The sequence below is a fragment of the Microcebus murinus genome, chromosome 10 (genome assembly GCF_040939455.1).
Source record: "Microcebus murinus isolate Inina chromosome 10, M.murinus_Inina_mat1.0, whole genome shotgun sequence".
Lineage (NCBI taxonomy): Eukaryota > Metazoa > Chordata > Mammalia > Primates > Cheirogaleidae > Microcebus > Microcebus murinus.
In genome coordinates this window covers 79678562-79696099 of record NC_134113.1, presented here as the reverse complement: position 1 = coordinate 79696099, position 17538 = coordinate 79678562, and the positions used below count along the sequence as shown (strand labels likewise).

The following is a 17538-nucleotide window of genomic DNA, read 5'->3' as shown; positions in this document are numbered from 1 at the left end:
ACACTGCTTTAACTCTTAGAAATGACAATATCACATTATTTAGATAAGTGCCACCAAATCATTATTGAAATTCTGATAGCATTTGCCTTACTGGTAAAAGAAAATTACCTGTAATGCATAGTTTAAATAATTACTTTTAAACAAAAGCTTCTTTTCTGCATTGCTTATTTATCTTTTGAGACCAACTCAGCAGGGCTATGTATTTTATTAAAATTGCCTTCAGACTGCTAATGGCAGGGCGTCTGTTAGCACAGGAAAAGTGATGGCAGTTTGACTCCTATTCCTAATATTGGGAGTTAGTCCAGACACTTAAGAGCCAGAACTCTGCTGTGCATTTGACTATGTTATCAACACTTTACTTGCTAATGATACTAGTGACAGCATTTCAATATGATGGGTCAGACTTAAATAGGAAAGCTTATAATTATGCTTGCAGAACCAAAAGAAACACCCCCAAAACTGCCACCCTCTCCCCCGAAAAAAAAATCCCTTTTATCAGCAGATCAGTTGGTGTTAAGCTTCATGACTGGGAATTGTTTGGTAAGCTTCTGCTCAATATTTTTTCTTTCCTTCTCCACCTTCCACCTTGAATGGGGCGCCTCCATCGGCACCTGATATCTACCCGTTCAGAAAATGACAACTGAAAGCTATCCTGTGGTGCAACTCTGTGCCAACTACCCAGCAGAAGGTCACGCTGATGACTTCCCTGTGGCTTTTATTTTCCCCGGGGAAATCCACAGCCAGGGCTGACTGCTTGCCAAATATGCTGAGTGCCACAAACAAGCAGCACTAAGAACCCCCCATCCTTCTTGATGGGAAGCAGTAAGCAACTGTGCTGAACACCTGTGTCAGCTCCTGTTCCTGGGGACACGCCGGGCAAGCACTCATTCAGCATTCGGGGATAGGGCGCCCCTCTTCTAACTAGCACTTCCGTCCAAAAACTTCTCAGTAGTCACATGATAATAGTTATGTTTGGCAGATCTCTGTAACATCAGTGTGTTTAACTACCGTTAAAGAGGATGATTTAAATCATTCGTGAGTTAAATATTTTACTATAAGCAGCTAAAGGAAATCAGCATCATGATTCTTTTCTGTTATTATAAAAGTAAAGGCAACATCCACCACCACTTCCTTTGGGAGTCACCCCAACCAACTTGAGGAAGAGGAAACTTGGTCGGAGATGTGAATGGCATCATTCCATCAATGGACAAGACCTAAAGCAATCATTCTTTTTTTTCCCCCTATAACTAACTGAGGGGACTATGCCAAGTTGAACCAGTGAGGACTCCATCTCGCTGAAATGATATAGAGGAAAAGTCAGGCAATATAATAAAGAGTGTCTGTCATGGGGTAAAACTCAACAAGAATATATGAATGAATAAATGAATGAATACACAGACGATTTTCAATATGTGATAAAAGTCCATACTCTAGAAACGATTATATCCCAGTAAGCCAATAAAGCCTACATTTAGTACTCTCTATTTGGAGATCACTTAGGAGAAAAATTAGAAGATGAATAAATAAACCAATGCCTACTTCAGGAGCATACAGTTTAGAAAGCAGCAGAGCTACAATTCAAACTTCATAGTTTCCTCTATTTCCACTATTCTGTGTGATCTTCAAAATTTCACTTGGCATTCGTGCCCCTGGTCTTTCAGGGTATTTCCTCAGTCTGGATTGCCCTTATGCCACTAAAGAGAAAACTTTCTTCATTAAGTTTAAATTCACATAGCTTCATCCTCAACTACCATGCCAGGTTCCAGAATCTGTGAAATAGAATCCTTCCTCAATATCAACATAGGCACCTCAAATATAAACACTCTCAAAACAATTCATATTCCCTGATCAAAGAATAAAAGAAGAAATCAATGAAAACAATCAACTGCTTTTTATGATTTCCTATGTCTATGAACTGCATGGCCTTTATTTCAGGGACTCAAGGTTGCGATTCATCCCTTATCACCTTAGGAAGACATCGAGCCCTATAGAGTCTATCTTCAAATCTTTGCTTCTATCTGTCTTCAGGTATTACCACCTCAGTCCTGACTCTCTTGATGATTGCATTGGTCTCCTATCTTCCTTCTTATAGCCTCTCTCATTTCAATCAACCTCATATTAACATCTTAGTAATTAACCCAAGGTACAGCTCTAATCACCTTCCCACTTTCCTAAAACAAACAAAAATTTTCAATGACTCACCAAATCCTACTGGAGTAAGACTTAGCATAAGATTCAAAGTCCTCTATGATTTGACCCCAATTTCCCTTTATAGTTGCTATTCTCCTTTTGTAGCCCTTGTATTATATCCAAACTTACTCAGACCGAAAGCGGCACTTAAGACATCAGAACCTTAAACATATTCTTGGCAATCTTCCCAGTGTCCAGCATCTCCGCTTGGCAAAATCACATGCAACCTTTAAAGCCCAGTTCAAATACCGCCTTGTCTATGAAACATTCTCTTCCCTTCTCTATAACCTCTCACAGAATGACACCTTGTAGCTCTTATGCAGCCTTTGTGACATCCCATCACACATTGTAATCATTTGCTCATGGCTCATGTGAGTTATGTGAAGTTGAGTTAGGCATGCCCGCTCTAAATAATAATGTCAAAGAATAATTTTCTTATTTCTCACTATAATCATAGAAATGATTCTTATTCTTATGACTAAAACATAAATAATTTAGAATAAATAAAAATTTTCAAGAAAATATTAAATATTCATAAACAAGTATGTGTGTATGTATATATATTTATATATATTTGTTGTTGTTGCATGAATATTTGGTAGCCAAATATTGGAAATCCAAGCTTAGATAACCCAGTAAGAGTTTTTTTAATGTTTAGAGTTTCTAATGTATTTATTCAAAGGTTTGAAAATTTTGTGATGAATAGTTATTTGGCAATTGAAAACTGCTGCCACAAGATTTCAAGTAGAAGGCACTTCCACCTCTCAAAGTCCTTTTTTAATAGTCACTTTGCTTCTTCACCTGATAAGAGTGATAATTTTCTAAACAACCCTTCCTTCCAAGTGTCAATAATATCTACCCTAGGCTAATAATTTTTCTGAAAATAAATATGGACATTTTCCTCCTTAATTTATATAAAGTAATATCCCTTATTTTCTCATTTACATTATAAAAGGTTACTTCTAATGTAGGCAACTCTTTAGTCAACAACTTTCCATTTCTCACATTGTAGACACACAATGCCTAAACAAATGCAAAGGAACTGCAGCATAACACCACAACCCAACTTCTCCCATAGGTCATTTGGTAGGTAAACACAAGTCCCAGACCCCAGATCACCCAGCTGATAAGTTTAAGAGCTGCTCCCAGGATTCATGCCCTCTAACTTCTACTAAATTGTGGGGTGTTTTTTTACAGAGAAAAACAACATCAACAACAACAACAAAGCTACTCTGTGTTTTCTCCTCCTAAATTGCCTCATGGAACATGTAATAGTTATAATAAAATGATAACATAATTTTCAGACATCTTCCCTTGCAGATAGAAGATAAAATTCAGGACTTGTTTCTGGACTTATACAAGGCTATGTGGTTTTGGTAGAAATTATGAACGACAAACAAACGAGAAATTCAGCTGTGCCAAGCAACTAATCGGATGCACACAATTTTTAAGTATTATATATCATAATCATTAAGGTATCTATTATAAAACAATAAGTTATTGTACAAAGAACATGATTCACATTCATAAGAATTCTGCAAAAAAAAAAAAAAGACAAGGAAAAGAGAAAGGATAGCTGTATTCTCTACCATTAGTTCCTTGAACACAATTCTCAGTCAATATCCTGATGAGACAGTTACCCTAATGCTTATTAATTTAAGTCTATTTTTATTCATAATTTATATTCTGTCTATAAAGGGAAATCTTTTAAATGCTGTACACAACCAATAAGACATATCATGCCCCTCATCTGCTAAAAGCCCTTGAATGGTTCCCATCTCACTAGAATAACAGTCAAGGTCTTACCATGGTCCACCAGGCTGCATATGACAGATGCCACATCACCCTCCCTAGTCTCATCCCTCACTTACTTGCTCCTTGCTCTCTTCCTGCCACTGCTCTGCTTGCCATTCCTTCAACAAACCAGGCACACTCCTTAACACTTGTTCTGCCCACTGAATACACTTCTCCTCCCCCACAAATCTAAATGGCTCCCTCTCTCACCCCATTCAGGCCTCCTCCACTCCATTCCCTCCTTATCAGAAAGGACATCCCTAGACAGTATATCTGAAATAGCCTTTCATTGCTCTCTATTTACCCTGCTTTATTTTTCTTCCTAGTACAAATCCCCATTGACATACATATCAAAATCTTCACTTCATATTTTCTTCCACTAGAATGAGACCTCCAGGAGAACATGAATTTTCCTTGTAAGAATGAATAAATGAATGGATATCACCTTTTTATTTTATCCAGCTAAACAGAAAACTTCTCCAGGGAAACAAGACTAGAAACAAATCTTAAAGTTCTTGATTTCTTCGAACATCAGTGTAATCCAAAGTGAAGTATTAGTAGCAATTGCTTTCTTTATAAAACGATAAATTGGTGAAGATGGTGAGTATATGATATTTTCCTGTGTGTGCATAACATAGTGTGCAGAATGGTTTGTTCCATAACCTGTAAGGCAACATAATGTCATGGGCCTGCATCATGCCTGGAAAGACAGATTTAGTTCTGTTACTAATGTTTCATGTGACTCTGGATAGCAATTTAGGTTTGTAAAATAATTGGACTGGACTGAGACTCATTCTACCTCTTAAGATGATAGGGATTTATGAGATGTTTGTCTCTTCCTTTTTTATTTTGCTTCTAAACATGCAAAACTCAAACAACAATTGTATTCCATTTAAGGTCAATATTTATATAATAGTTGGATGTCAATATAACACTACTTTTAGCTTTAATTTATTTGGTTTTACTGTTTAGTTCACTGATATTTGTAAACTGAAAATTTGGGGATGTTTATTATCAGAAAACTCCTTATGAAAATATCATCCAAAAATGGTTCTCAACTCTGCAAGAGTCATTGCAGACATACTCACAAACCCAATTACTTTGGCATATAATTTTAAATACAGCCTTTTGCAGGACTCTTCCCGAATTTAGCTAAGAGCAGAGACTTGAGCATATGCATTGCATCAAGTTATACTTGAAATTTATCTTTCCTTTAAGCTGGAAGGTGGTGTTCTCTCAAGGTACATGCCAATAGAAATCTGTCTAATCTCCGAAGTTAATGCTAGAAAAAAACAAAATCCCTGAAGCATCCAGGCAGAAGAACTTTAAGCTTAGCTCCTTTCTGACTAAGTCATTTTAATTGAAGAGTTCTGATCAAACTGAAGAACAAAGGCATTCATCTCTCTGTGTGATGAAAACTGAAAGAACCCACTGGTAGTTGTTCTCTAGGAGATCTGAATGTGGAGGAGTTAAGACAAACTCCGTGGGGATCGTGGAAGTGGGAACACTTGAGGGGTAACAGAGAGGGAGAAGATCCTCATGTCTTTATACATAACTAAGCAGTGAGAGTTGTTGATCACTGAAATTCAACTGAGAGACTTCTCTGAACCAGGAGATGAACACAAAACCATCAGCCATACTCGTGGCAATACCCAAGCTTACTGAGGAGCATGACTCACACCAAACCTTCCACAATGACAACCAGATGCTCCTACTAGACACCTTGACTATTGGGATCCTTATAATTACATAGAAATTATGTTCTTTATTAATAATTAACCTTCATTCTATGCATGGTAGTCAACATTCAGTACCTAAAATTAGTGTTGGCAAACAGATTGATTCTGAAGAGTGTCAAGAGTTTTTAGAGGTAGACTCCGGCATACCATTACATATTTTTTAACACTATATATGTTTTAAGAACTTGATTCTGGGGAGGCCATCAAGAAGCCTTCATTTCAAAACAGTTTACATAATACAATGAGTACTAGAAATCAGGGTATCCATATAGCTTATTAGGTAAGAAATTTTCTTCTATCCTTAAAAGTTTTTTAGATTATTTTTTCATCTTTAGATCTTAAAAAGAGGATTTTCAGATGATGGGATTTGTATATAAGGGTGTTAGTCATGATTTGCAAAACTGAGAACACCACAAGTAAGCGCACACAAGAAGTAAGCAAGTGGTAAAAGATTTGAGAACCGTAGAACTGATGGCCAAAAGAAGGATCAGCAAATGATAATGCAAATGTCCTGACCTGCTGAGTCTCCCAGTCCAATCTCTCCCACTCCTGGTGTCCTCAATATTATCTATTTCTTGCAATGCTAAAAAAAAAAAAAAAATTGGAAAAAAGAAAAAAAAAGTATTGTGAGAAATCAAAGTAATTCCAAAATACACAGATGAAAAAAATTAAACATCATAAAGAAAGTTTAAACAAGATTTCTAATGCAAATTAAAAAAAAATTAAGTAACTTCATTGCAATAACTTTTCACTAGACCAGATACATAGCCATACAACAATGTCAGTCTCACAGGACTACGCAAGTTAATGGTTAATGAATGAATAATCAATGAACAACTAAAAAACAAACTTTTAATAATGACTTTTCAAGAAATAGTAACAGTTGAAATATAAAAATGTGAACCAATTATTTTGGAACCTTATCAATTATATCCCTTAAAACTTTTCATATGATTAATTCGATCATGTGAGCACCCATGTGTATATGCACATACACACCCACAGGTGTGTGTGTCTATATAGCCTATGGAGATCCTGAGCCTAGTTTTATTAAGATGCTTAATTATAACCATTTTATAGTCCATGATGGTTGACTTAAAATATACTTATAATGCAACATTACTTATAGCTACAGTACTTTATGCAAAACATTCTAATAGGCACTACAATTTATTAAATACATATCTACTAGCACTTAGCAAAGCACGATAGTAGGTTGTACTAGGATACTAAGTTACATAAGAATAAATAGTTTACAAACTCATTGGGTAATTTTTAGGTCAACAACCAAAGGAGCAAAATAAAAACAGAAACATCCTATTTATACTTGGTCACCGTATCAGAGCCAGACTGTGGTGTTATATAAGCAGAATTTAATCATTGGTCCCGTGACAGAAAAGTTTTATGTCTTTGGAAATTTATCTAATCCTTTGAAGACTTATTTTCTCTGTTTATAAAATGGCTTAATAAGCTGGCCATGAATCCAAAAGGTTTCAATACATATACATTTTTATCATGATTTTATTATTTGTGAATATAATTTTTATAAGGGGAAGCCATCAGCTATTCCGTGCTTTTTAAGGTTTGACCCTTGAAATAACAAAATTTTATGATTTCATGACATTTTAAGTATTTGTTAATGATATATGGGATCTTGCAACAGGCTTATTAAAATTGTGTAAATAAAAATCATACCATTTTTTTTGCCCTGGGTTGGGTCTGTATTATCAAACAGATTATGTGAGTCAATATTTTAACAATAATACTTCAGACTGATACTTTTAGGGTGATAAAATTCCACTTATGTGATACTGGGCTAACATGCTAAAGCTGTAGAATTAGAGGTGATCTAAGACTAGGTGACTTCTAAATCCTTTGATTATTAATTCATATGTCTTTTCATTTTAAAAACCTTCAATAATTTTGCATGCTTTCTGGATTATCTAAATTCTTTTAGAGTACATAAAATAGTAAAAAGAATTCAACACCATAACCAAGTAGGATTTATCCCGGGAATGCAAGTTCGTTTAACATCTAAATATCAAATAATATAATATATAATAAAGGGTAAAAATCATACAATTCTCAATAGATGCTGAGAAGCATTTGACAAAATCCAACACTTTATTTTTTAACACCATAAAACCACTCAACAAATTAGCAATAGAAGGGGACTTCCTCAACCTAATAAAGATCATATATGAAAAATCCAAAACTGTAATACTTAATGATGAAAGACTGTTTTTCCCCTAAGATCAGGAACAAAACAAGGGTGTCTGCTCACCCCACTTTTATTCAACACTGTATTAGAGTTTACAGAGGGGTTCACTAAGAAAGAAAAAGAAATAAAAGGCTTCCAGGCTGGAAAAGAGGAAGTAAAACTATCTCTATTTGTAAATAACATTATTATTTTTATTTAGAAAAATCTTACAAAAGTTACTAAAACCTTTAAGAACTAACGAACAAGTGCAGTGAGGTTGCAGGATACTTGTTCAACATACAAAAATCAATTGTATTTCTATACACTAGGAATAAACGTTCTGAAAGTGAAATTGAGAAAACAATTCCATTAATAATAGCATGGAAAAGAATAAAATACTTAGGTATAAATTTAATAATAGAAGTGGAAGACTTGTCCATTACAAACTAAAAACATCATTGAAATACTTATATATAGGCCAGACGTGGTAGTTCATGCCTGTAATCCTAACACTCTGGGAGGCCGAGGGGAGGTATGGGGGATTACTCAAGGTCAGGAGTTCAAAACCAGGCTGAGCAAGAGCGAGACCCTGTCTCTACTATAAATAGAAAGAAATTAATTGGCCAACTAATATATAGAGAAAATACTAGCCGAGCATGGTGGTGCATGCCTGTAGTCCCAGCTACTCGGGAGGCTGAGGCAGGAGGATCCCTTGAGGCCAGGAATTTGAGGTTGCTGTGAGCTAGGCTGATGCCACGGCACTCACTCTAGCCTGGGCAACAAAGTGAGACGCTGTCTCACAAAGGAAAAAAAGAAAAAAAAAAAAAAGAAATACTTACATATTGAGTTATAAGCCAAATTTTGTTTAGCCATACAATGGAATATAATTTCCAGCCATAAAACAGAATGAAGTACATGTTATCCCATGGATTAACGGTGAAAACATTATATCATGTGAAGGAAGTCAGCAGCAAAAGACCATATATTGTAAGATTCCATTTATAAGGAATGTCCAGAATAGGCAAAACTGTAAAGGTATCAAGCAGGTAAGTGGTTACCTAGAATTATGGGGGAAGGAGATTAAGAAGTAGTGGAGAGTGACTGGTAACAAGTACAGGGTTTCTTTTTGCCAGATGGAAATATTCTAAAAGTAGATCGTGGTAATATTGAACAACCCTGTGAATTTATTAAACTTTGAATTGAACACAAATAAGTGAATTGTATGGTACATAAATTATAACTCAACAAACCAATTTTTAAAGAATTACATATTATAAAACAAAGACACATTAAGTCAGTCTCATTCCCATTTTTTCCAAAGGAAAAGTAAACACATCTGCCTTGAAAAATCTAATCATGTTAAGATAATACAAAATAAATTTAGATTATTCCCTGACAGATAACATTAATGGCATACCAAGGCTAAATACTACTCACAATACATGTAACAGGAAGATGTTCTACTTTTAAACTAGTCCTCAGACATTAGTCTTTCAACAGTACTCAATTATTACAATATAAATATTATTGTCACTTTGTCACAGCTGATAGTGTAGGAAAACAATTTTAAACCAGAGGATCGCAATAGTTCAGAATACGACTTGTTGAAAGTTGGAAATTACAGAGATTTTAGAATTTTGCAAGACCTTAGAGATTTTAGAATTCTCTATTTAAGGATGACTGTCATGAATGAAAATTTTAACTGCTAACCAAAACTAGATAAATTCACGAGGAAGCATTTATTTCATAAAATTTTAGTGACATAAAATTGAAATCTCTAATTCAATCTAATTAACCTTTAATTTTAATATAAATGCATTAATAAGATACTCAGAGGCTACAGTGCTTAAGAGACGATCTCACATGTATCCAATTTTGTGATGATAAGAGTAATATGATTAAGCATCTTGATCAATTCAGTTATACCACCTAGGGTGTCCAACCTCGCTTTTTATTTAATATATATTTGACTATTAGAGTGTATTTTCTGCTGTTGAAATTTAAATAAGGCTCCAATCCCTTCTCTAAAGTGTGCATGCACATTGCTTTGAGTTAAATTGGGGATTTGTTGAATAGAATCCATTCATGTATTCATTTACTCAACAAAAAGTTACTGAGCACTTATTATAAGATATTGCATATGTAATAAGGCAGACTAGAGAAATAAAAACAGCATGTACTTTGGGATCAAACAAACTTAAGTTTGAGAGTTCTGGCCTCAAATTACTATAGGTGGCAAAATCTTTCTGAATAAGTTTCAGAAAGTGATGATTCATTGAACTACTGTACTTACAGAACTCAATAATAAATGTTAATTTCTTTTCTTCTGCCTATTGTGAAGGCTAGGAAGATGAATCAGACATAGAACTTGCCTTTTAAGAGTTAATAGCATAGTAGACATTGTAATGTATATAAATAGATTAAGTAAAAAATTATAAAGTAGAAATTTCCATTGATAAAATTATGCACACCAGATATACAGAATATAGCGTCATCATCACCAAATAGATACAGCATTTATATAGTTGATTACTAATCTGATTAAATAATTATCAAGTAAAAAACCCAGAAGATCAATAATCTTAGTTCGTTCCAAAGAAATTCTGAGTAATTACAAGAAAAGCTTAACCTTATAGAAGAGATGTTTAATTGTTGGTATTGTTCCTTAAGACAATGAATAAAAATGCCACATTTCCTCTATCAAGAATTCGTTAATTTTAGCTATCTTAACTCCAGCACTTCTCTGTGATTACCGGAAAGTCACTTAATGTCTTTGTTTCCCCATGTCCTCATCTGTTAAATGGGGGTTATAATAATTCGTGTCTTATGGGATGATTAATAGAATTAAATGAGTTAATGCATATCAAGTGAAAGAATGCCTGTCCCATTATAAGTGCTCAATCAATGTCAGATAATCTTACTATTCTTATTATAATCTTTCATGCCAAAGCAAGAACATGTAGAGGCATTTTAATTAACTCAATGGGGAAAGTGAAATGTCATAAGGGAAGATATTTTTGAATGCTTATTGGGTAACTAGGGCTTTTTTTTTTAACATCACCTATATTAATAGTAACCAACAGAATAAGATTATATGATTGGTCAGGACTACGTAACTTGCCTTTGGGGTGGACAGAGAATGAAGAAGCAGATCTCCCAAAGGAAAGGTGCTCTGTGTGTGTGTGTGTGTGTGTGTGTGTGTGTGTGTGTGTGTGTGTGTGTGTGTGTGTTTGTCTGCAGAAAGTACTCTTTCTAGAAGGACAATCGTAGAGAATGCTAGAAGATAAAACAACAGTTGTCTACTTACATATACCATGTGAAAAGGCATAGTCTTTGCTTACTGTAATTCAGGTTTTCTAACTTAACCGAACTCAGAAGATGTTAAGTAAAAGGGTGACTTCAATATCAAGTCCTTAGGCTGAGCCTGGCGGGAGTCTCTCCCTCACTTTCCACATCTAATTGACCACTGAATCATGGCCATCTACCTCTCAAATACTTATAACGTCTGTCCTCCTGTCCATTTCAATAGCTACTGCTCTTCTCTCTCGCCCTGGCTATTATGGTGCCTTCTTTAGCTGGTCTCCTTACTCCAGTCTTAACCCCTACACGGGAGACAACACGAGCATGTTCTGCCATTCTCCTCTGCCTACCCTTCCCTCAAGACTCAACTCAATAATTAGAGCTTCTCAGTGAAGCCTCTACCAACTCTCCAAGGGATAGTAAGGAACTTCTTCCCAGTTCATGGGACCTACAAGTGGAAGGTTAGCAAACATATGAAAGCACTCAATTATGGGGTATGTCAAATTAGTACAAGTTTTTAGTATAATATCCCAGGCTGGAGAGGTATGGTGAAGTGGAGCCTCTTATACATGACTGGTGAAAGTTGAAAATGATTGAAATTTTTTGAAAAAATATTTCGATCATATAAGCCAGCAATTTACACATGTTCATTTATGATTTCATTTCTGAGAATATATCAAAAAACAAAACAAGTATAGGCACAAAATTATAGTCATCTCAAAATGTATGGATAATATACAAAAATGGAATGGGTCAAAGGGCTAACAATAGGGTGTTGATTAAATAAACAACAGATCCTCTCCCTACTGATATGCTGAGGAAAAGGAGACTTAGTATTAGCAATCAGCAGCGCACAGATTAAAATACACATTCCTGTGACGGCAGAGCCCAAAAGTTTCTAAACGTTAATTTTGTTCCGAAACATTAATGTTGTAAAATATTAATTTTGATAAATAAGCAGAGGATTGGTAGTTTATAGAACAACGATACAAACACACACATGATATAAAAATGATTCAAATGATAAATGCCCAAATATTACAATGTTAATTTTAGAATTACAGGAAGTTCTTACTTTCTTCTTTTACTAATCTGCATTTCCTAAATGTTTCTCCAATAAATTATATAATTTTCATAGTAATAAAAAGGCTATTAAATAGAACAAAATTCATAAACAAATTGTATATTGTCATTTAAGTGGGTATGAAAAAAATTTTGCGAAGGTTCTGAGTTGAACCGCAGTACCCTCATATAACCCAGTCTCCAGCACAGCACCCCGATTTCCACTGGGGCATCCCATCCAGGTCCACTTCTTGTGTAGTAGCCAAAAACCTTAAAATACCACTTATTGACTTATTTTGCTATGTGTTAGACACTTTGTCTACACTGGGTTTTTACTTCACAACCACCCTATGAAGTGTACATTATTAATTCCACCTAACACATGAAGATACCGGGTTGAACTCAGTCGCATGTGATCACATGGTTAGCATGTGGCAGAGCTGGGATTTGAACCTGGGACTGCCTGACTCCAAATTTTATTTTCTTTCCAATAGATCACATAACATTTTCAAAATATGACTGGTCTATCAATTCCTTATTTTGTCTTCAGGTATTTCTAATGTGTGTGGGGTTTTTTTTGCTTTTTTTTTAAGAGACAGGGTCTCATTCCGTCACCCAGGCTGCAGTGCAGTGGCCCAATCATAGCTCACTGTAACCTCAAACTCCTTGGTTCAAATGATCCTCTTGCCTCAGCCTTCCAAGTAGCTAGGACTACAGGTATGCACCACACACCTGGCTAATTTTTTTTTTTTTTTTTTTTTTTTTTTTTGGTAGAGAGTAGATTTTGCTATGTAGCCCAGTCTGGTCATGAACTCCTGGCCTCAAGCCATCCTCCCACCTCAGCCTCCCAGAGCACTAGGATTACAGGTGTAAGCCACTGTGCCCGTCTAATATATTAAATAAAGTAATTGAGCCTATCAGGTAATGAAAGGTAATGAAAATGAGCTAGTCAGGTTATAGTGAAAAAAAAAAAAATGCAAGAATTGGAGGCTTCTCCCATCGCATCAAATCACTAATCCTTCTTCCTCTTCTTTTTTTCCCTTACTATCTCTGAAATTAGTTTGTTTTATGGCCTTGCCTATTTTGTTCACTGCTTTACCTCCAGCACCTAAAACAGAGGCTGACTGAAAATAGGAGTTAATAAATAGTAGAGGAATGAATAAATGTATTCATGAGAACATATGCAAGTTCTTCTCTTTACTAGCTATGTGTCTCTTGACAAATTTACAAGCCTCTCAGCTTTTAAATCTTCATTTCTTTAATGCAGTACTACCTAAGGATACCTCTAAATCCATTCATTCAAAACCTGCTTACTGAGCACCTACTACAGGCCAGACATTGTTCTAAGCAATGTGATAAAAGCAGAGAACCAAACAGACAAAAATCTCTCATGCAGCTTATACTTTGGTGAGCAAAGAAAGGCAAGAATACAACATAACCCGTTAGATGGCGATAAGTACTTTGGAGGCAAATACAACAGCTTGTGGATAAGAATTTGGGAAGAGGAGCTGCAAATTTAAGCAGGGTAACAGGGGAGGAAGATATTTGAGCAAGGAGGTAAGGGGGTGAGCTACGTAAACTGGGGAAAGGACTTTTCGGGCAGAGGGAACAGCACGATGGCATGACTGTGTTTTCAGAGTGGCTGTCACGCAGTGAGTGAATGGGAGAGTAACAGAAAAACAAGATCTGATCAGTGAGGGGGGCAGGCATGGATTGTGTAAGGCCGTGTGGGCCATTATAAGGGTACTGGGTTTTGTTCTCAGAAACCTTAAAAGCCATCAAAGGGGTTTGAGCAGAAGTGGGAAATCAGGTGACTTAGGTTTTAATCGACTCAATATTTCTCAGTGGAGTTGCTATTGGCATTTTGGGTGCCCAACTCCTCTTTGTCCCCACCACCAAGCACATGGCGGGTCACTTAGCATCCCTAAACCAGGCTTGCTAAATGCCAGTAGTAATCCCTGGGTCTTCTGACAACCAAAAATGTCCCCATTTATTTCCAGAGCTATGTTAAGAATAGACTTAGGCCGGGCGCTGTGGCTCACGCCTGTAATCCTAGCTCTTGGGAGGCCGAGGCGGGCGGATTGCTCAAGGTCAGGAGTTCAAAACCAGCCTGAGCAAGAGCGAGACCCCGTCTCTACTATAAATAGAAAGAAATTAATTGGCCAACTGATATATATATAAAAAAAAAATTAGCCGGGCATGGTGGCACATGCCTGTAGTCCCAGCTACTCGGGAGGCTGAGGCAGAAGGATCACTCAAGCCCAGGAGTTTGAGGTTGCTGTGAGCTAGGCTGACGCCACGGCACTCACTCTAGCCTGGACAACAAAGTGAGACTCTGTCTCAAAAAAAAAAAAAAAAAAAAAAAAAAAAGAATAGACTTAAAGTAGGTCAAGGTAGAGTCTATTTTAATATTCCAGACAGTAGTTTATATTATCTCGAGCCACCAGTAGTAGTGGTGAATTCCAAATATTCTTTTTTTTTTTTTGCAGGTAAGTTTTGCCAATGGGCTGGCTCAGGCTGTGAGTGAAAGCTAAGAGTCAAGGATGGCTCCCCGTGACTGGAATGAGCGCCGCTATCCACTGAAATTGTGAAGATCAGACGCGAGTGGAGCAGACTTGATGAAGAAAGCAGACTTCAGTCAGGACACGTTAAGAACTACTATGTAAAAGCAGATATATCTAGATTTTAGCCAAGAATTTTTGTGAAAGGAGGGAATGAGCCCTAGTTTGGAATGGAAGGATTTTGTTAGAGAGCATTTTGGGAAGGCATAGGTTAAAATGTTACATAACTAAATGAATAAATGGTTACTGACAATTAATTATACTCTATTAGCCCTTCTAAGCAATTAGATTATGTTAAGAAAAGTTTTTTTTTTTTTTTAAATAATATAACCCAAAGGGATGAATCTAACTGTGGGATTTCAAACAATAAATGGTGTGGTGGTAGACACACTTTTAACGCTGTTAAAATCACACCATGCCCATATTGCTTGGAAAAGATGTCCTACCGTGAGATTAAGGCTCAGCCTTAGGAAAACAGTGGGTGACACAACTGTCCCACACCTCATACTGACTAAGCATCGTCACTTTCAACACTGTGGAGTCAACTGTCAATATACGTAACCTTTTCTACATTTATGGGTAATTTCAGAAATTTAGAGGGAAAAACCATGTCCAGATATTATTACTATACTCACAGACACTTTTTCATGGGCAGAGTTGAGTCATTCTTCCATGGACAGAAGAAATTATTCGACAGAATGCAATAAACTTATATGCTACAGACATACAATTTAGGGTTGCTAGGAGGAAGTGTCCAGTTGCATCACTGTTAAAACTTTTTCTAGCATTCTGCCTGCTCTTAAGAACAGAAAAGCAGCATTCTGAACAGCAATGCTCACCCTATAAACATGAAGTTTCCTCAAAAAGGTACTGAATAAACCAAACTCACAGCATCAGAAACTTTCATTATCTTTGGATTTAGATCACATTTGTGAACATTCTGTCTCAATATTTCCTATTAATATCCCCAATGAGTAGAAGTATTTATATTCTAAAAGGAGCCTGAGCACACACACATACACACACACACACACACACACACACACACACACACACACACACACACACACGAACACACTGCTTCCTTTAGAAAATGGCATCATTTTCCAGCCTGACTTGGTCTATTGTTAGAGACCCTCTTTATGTCATAATAGCGGAAGAGAACTGGATACAATTCTTCAGGCAGGTGGCATCTCCAATCACCAGTTAGCTAAAGAACTTGGAAGGGTTATGCAAAGGTGGTCGCTTGAACTAAAGTGGAAAGGAATGAGATCAAGAAGTAGCAGTGGTAGACAGATGCCCCACTGGTTTCGCATTGTTGTTTCGCTGGAAGGACATAGTGTGTCATAATGAATTACCATTAATTTGAGCCAGCAGTACTGTTAGATTGAGCCCAGCAACCCGGGATGACAAACAGTGCCTGCAAGATCATCTAATGAGGGACAAGGCCGCTTCAGTTGTGCCGCTTCACTCAATTAGTGGACAAGGCTTTTAATGTCGCTCTGCACAACTAAAGCAATTTTGATTACTTAGAGCTAAGTCTCCATTTAGAATGTTTCGGAAGCTGACACAGTTTTTTTTTTCTTTTTAAATATAATTTATCTAGAGAGTATTTGAATGGTAATAAGCTATTTGAAAGCCAATCACATTATTCCTTATTTTTGCTTAAGTAATATTGAAATATATTTTTTAAAAGTTCAAATGATAGAATTTACTCTAGCAAATGAAATGTAAATAAGATAGCAAATGATTAAGAATATTCCGAGGGTCTGTGTGCGTGTGTGCGCGCGTGTGTGTGTGTGTGTGTCTATGCGTGTATGCAGGCACTATGTGTGTGTCTCCGTGCCAAAATTACAGTTGGTGAATTTCACTTCATCAGCCAACATTATCAGGAGGGTTGCATATTTATTCTATATATCCACATTTTTTAAAAAATTCCAGATCTTGCCTTCTTTGGCTGGGAGCACTTATATTTCATAGCTTTTGATATAGGGAACTGATGTTTCCACTTCATTATTTTTTTTTTTTCACTATGTCACTGCATGAGGAAAAGCACTGATAAATGTGATGGTACAAGTTTATTTAATATTGCGGTCACTGACTTATCTCACAACTAAAATCTCACCTGCACAAAGGCTAGTTAGGCCTAATAAATTCCTCTCATTCCCATCAGAAACATATAGGGTGCTCATTCTCTCTGTACATAGCATTCTCCCATCTTCTAGCTTTCTATCCATTCAGTGTGTTTAATTCTCAGACTGCTTGCCCCGGGGTGAAATTCTTTGAAATTTTGCCTATTTAATTAGAAGGTCACTGGATAAAAGGAATTACTCATGTGCTAGACACACAGTAGGTACCAATAAATTTTGGTGATATTGATCACAAATTCTACCCACATAAAGAATATGAAACTCATTAACATGCACACCTACCCCCCCTTTCCTTCCTTCCCTCTTGTGCAAGGTAAATGGCAGCGCCAGCAGTTGAGAACATGAATCTACAGCAACACCTGATCCATCCCCAAAATCAGCTTTCCCACCAGTAATTTTTTTTTAAAAAAGTTCATTGCTTAAATGAGGCCCAATAGAAGCCAGTTTTTAAATGACCAACATCCTCACATCGTTGTTTTATAAAAGCTCCATAAAAACCTGATGAATAAAAGCATCCAGGGCAGAGGATTGGAAATAGCTTT

The 17538-nt window shown here is 36.3% G+C and overlaps 1 protein-coding gene across 5 annotated transcripts in view; it reads right to left on the bottom strand.

Moving 5' to 3' along the window:
• The window catches only part of SOX5 (SRY-box transcription factor 5), a 1016716-nt gene that overhangs the window by 684899 nt on the left and 314279 nt on the right, over window positions 1-17538 (bottom strand). For 4 of the 5 annotated variants that reach the window (XM_076007578.1, XM_076007575.1, XM_076007577.1 and 1 more), the window contains exon 5: window positions 6240-6306. The exons of the other annotated variant lie outside the window; for it this stretch is intronic. The gene's annotated coding sequence lies outside the window, so the exon portion shown is untranslated. The remainder of the gene's footprint in view (window positions 1-6239; window positions 6307-17538) is intronic. 5 annotated transcript variants of the gene reach the window in all.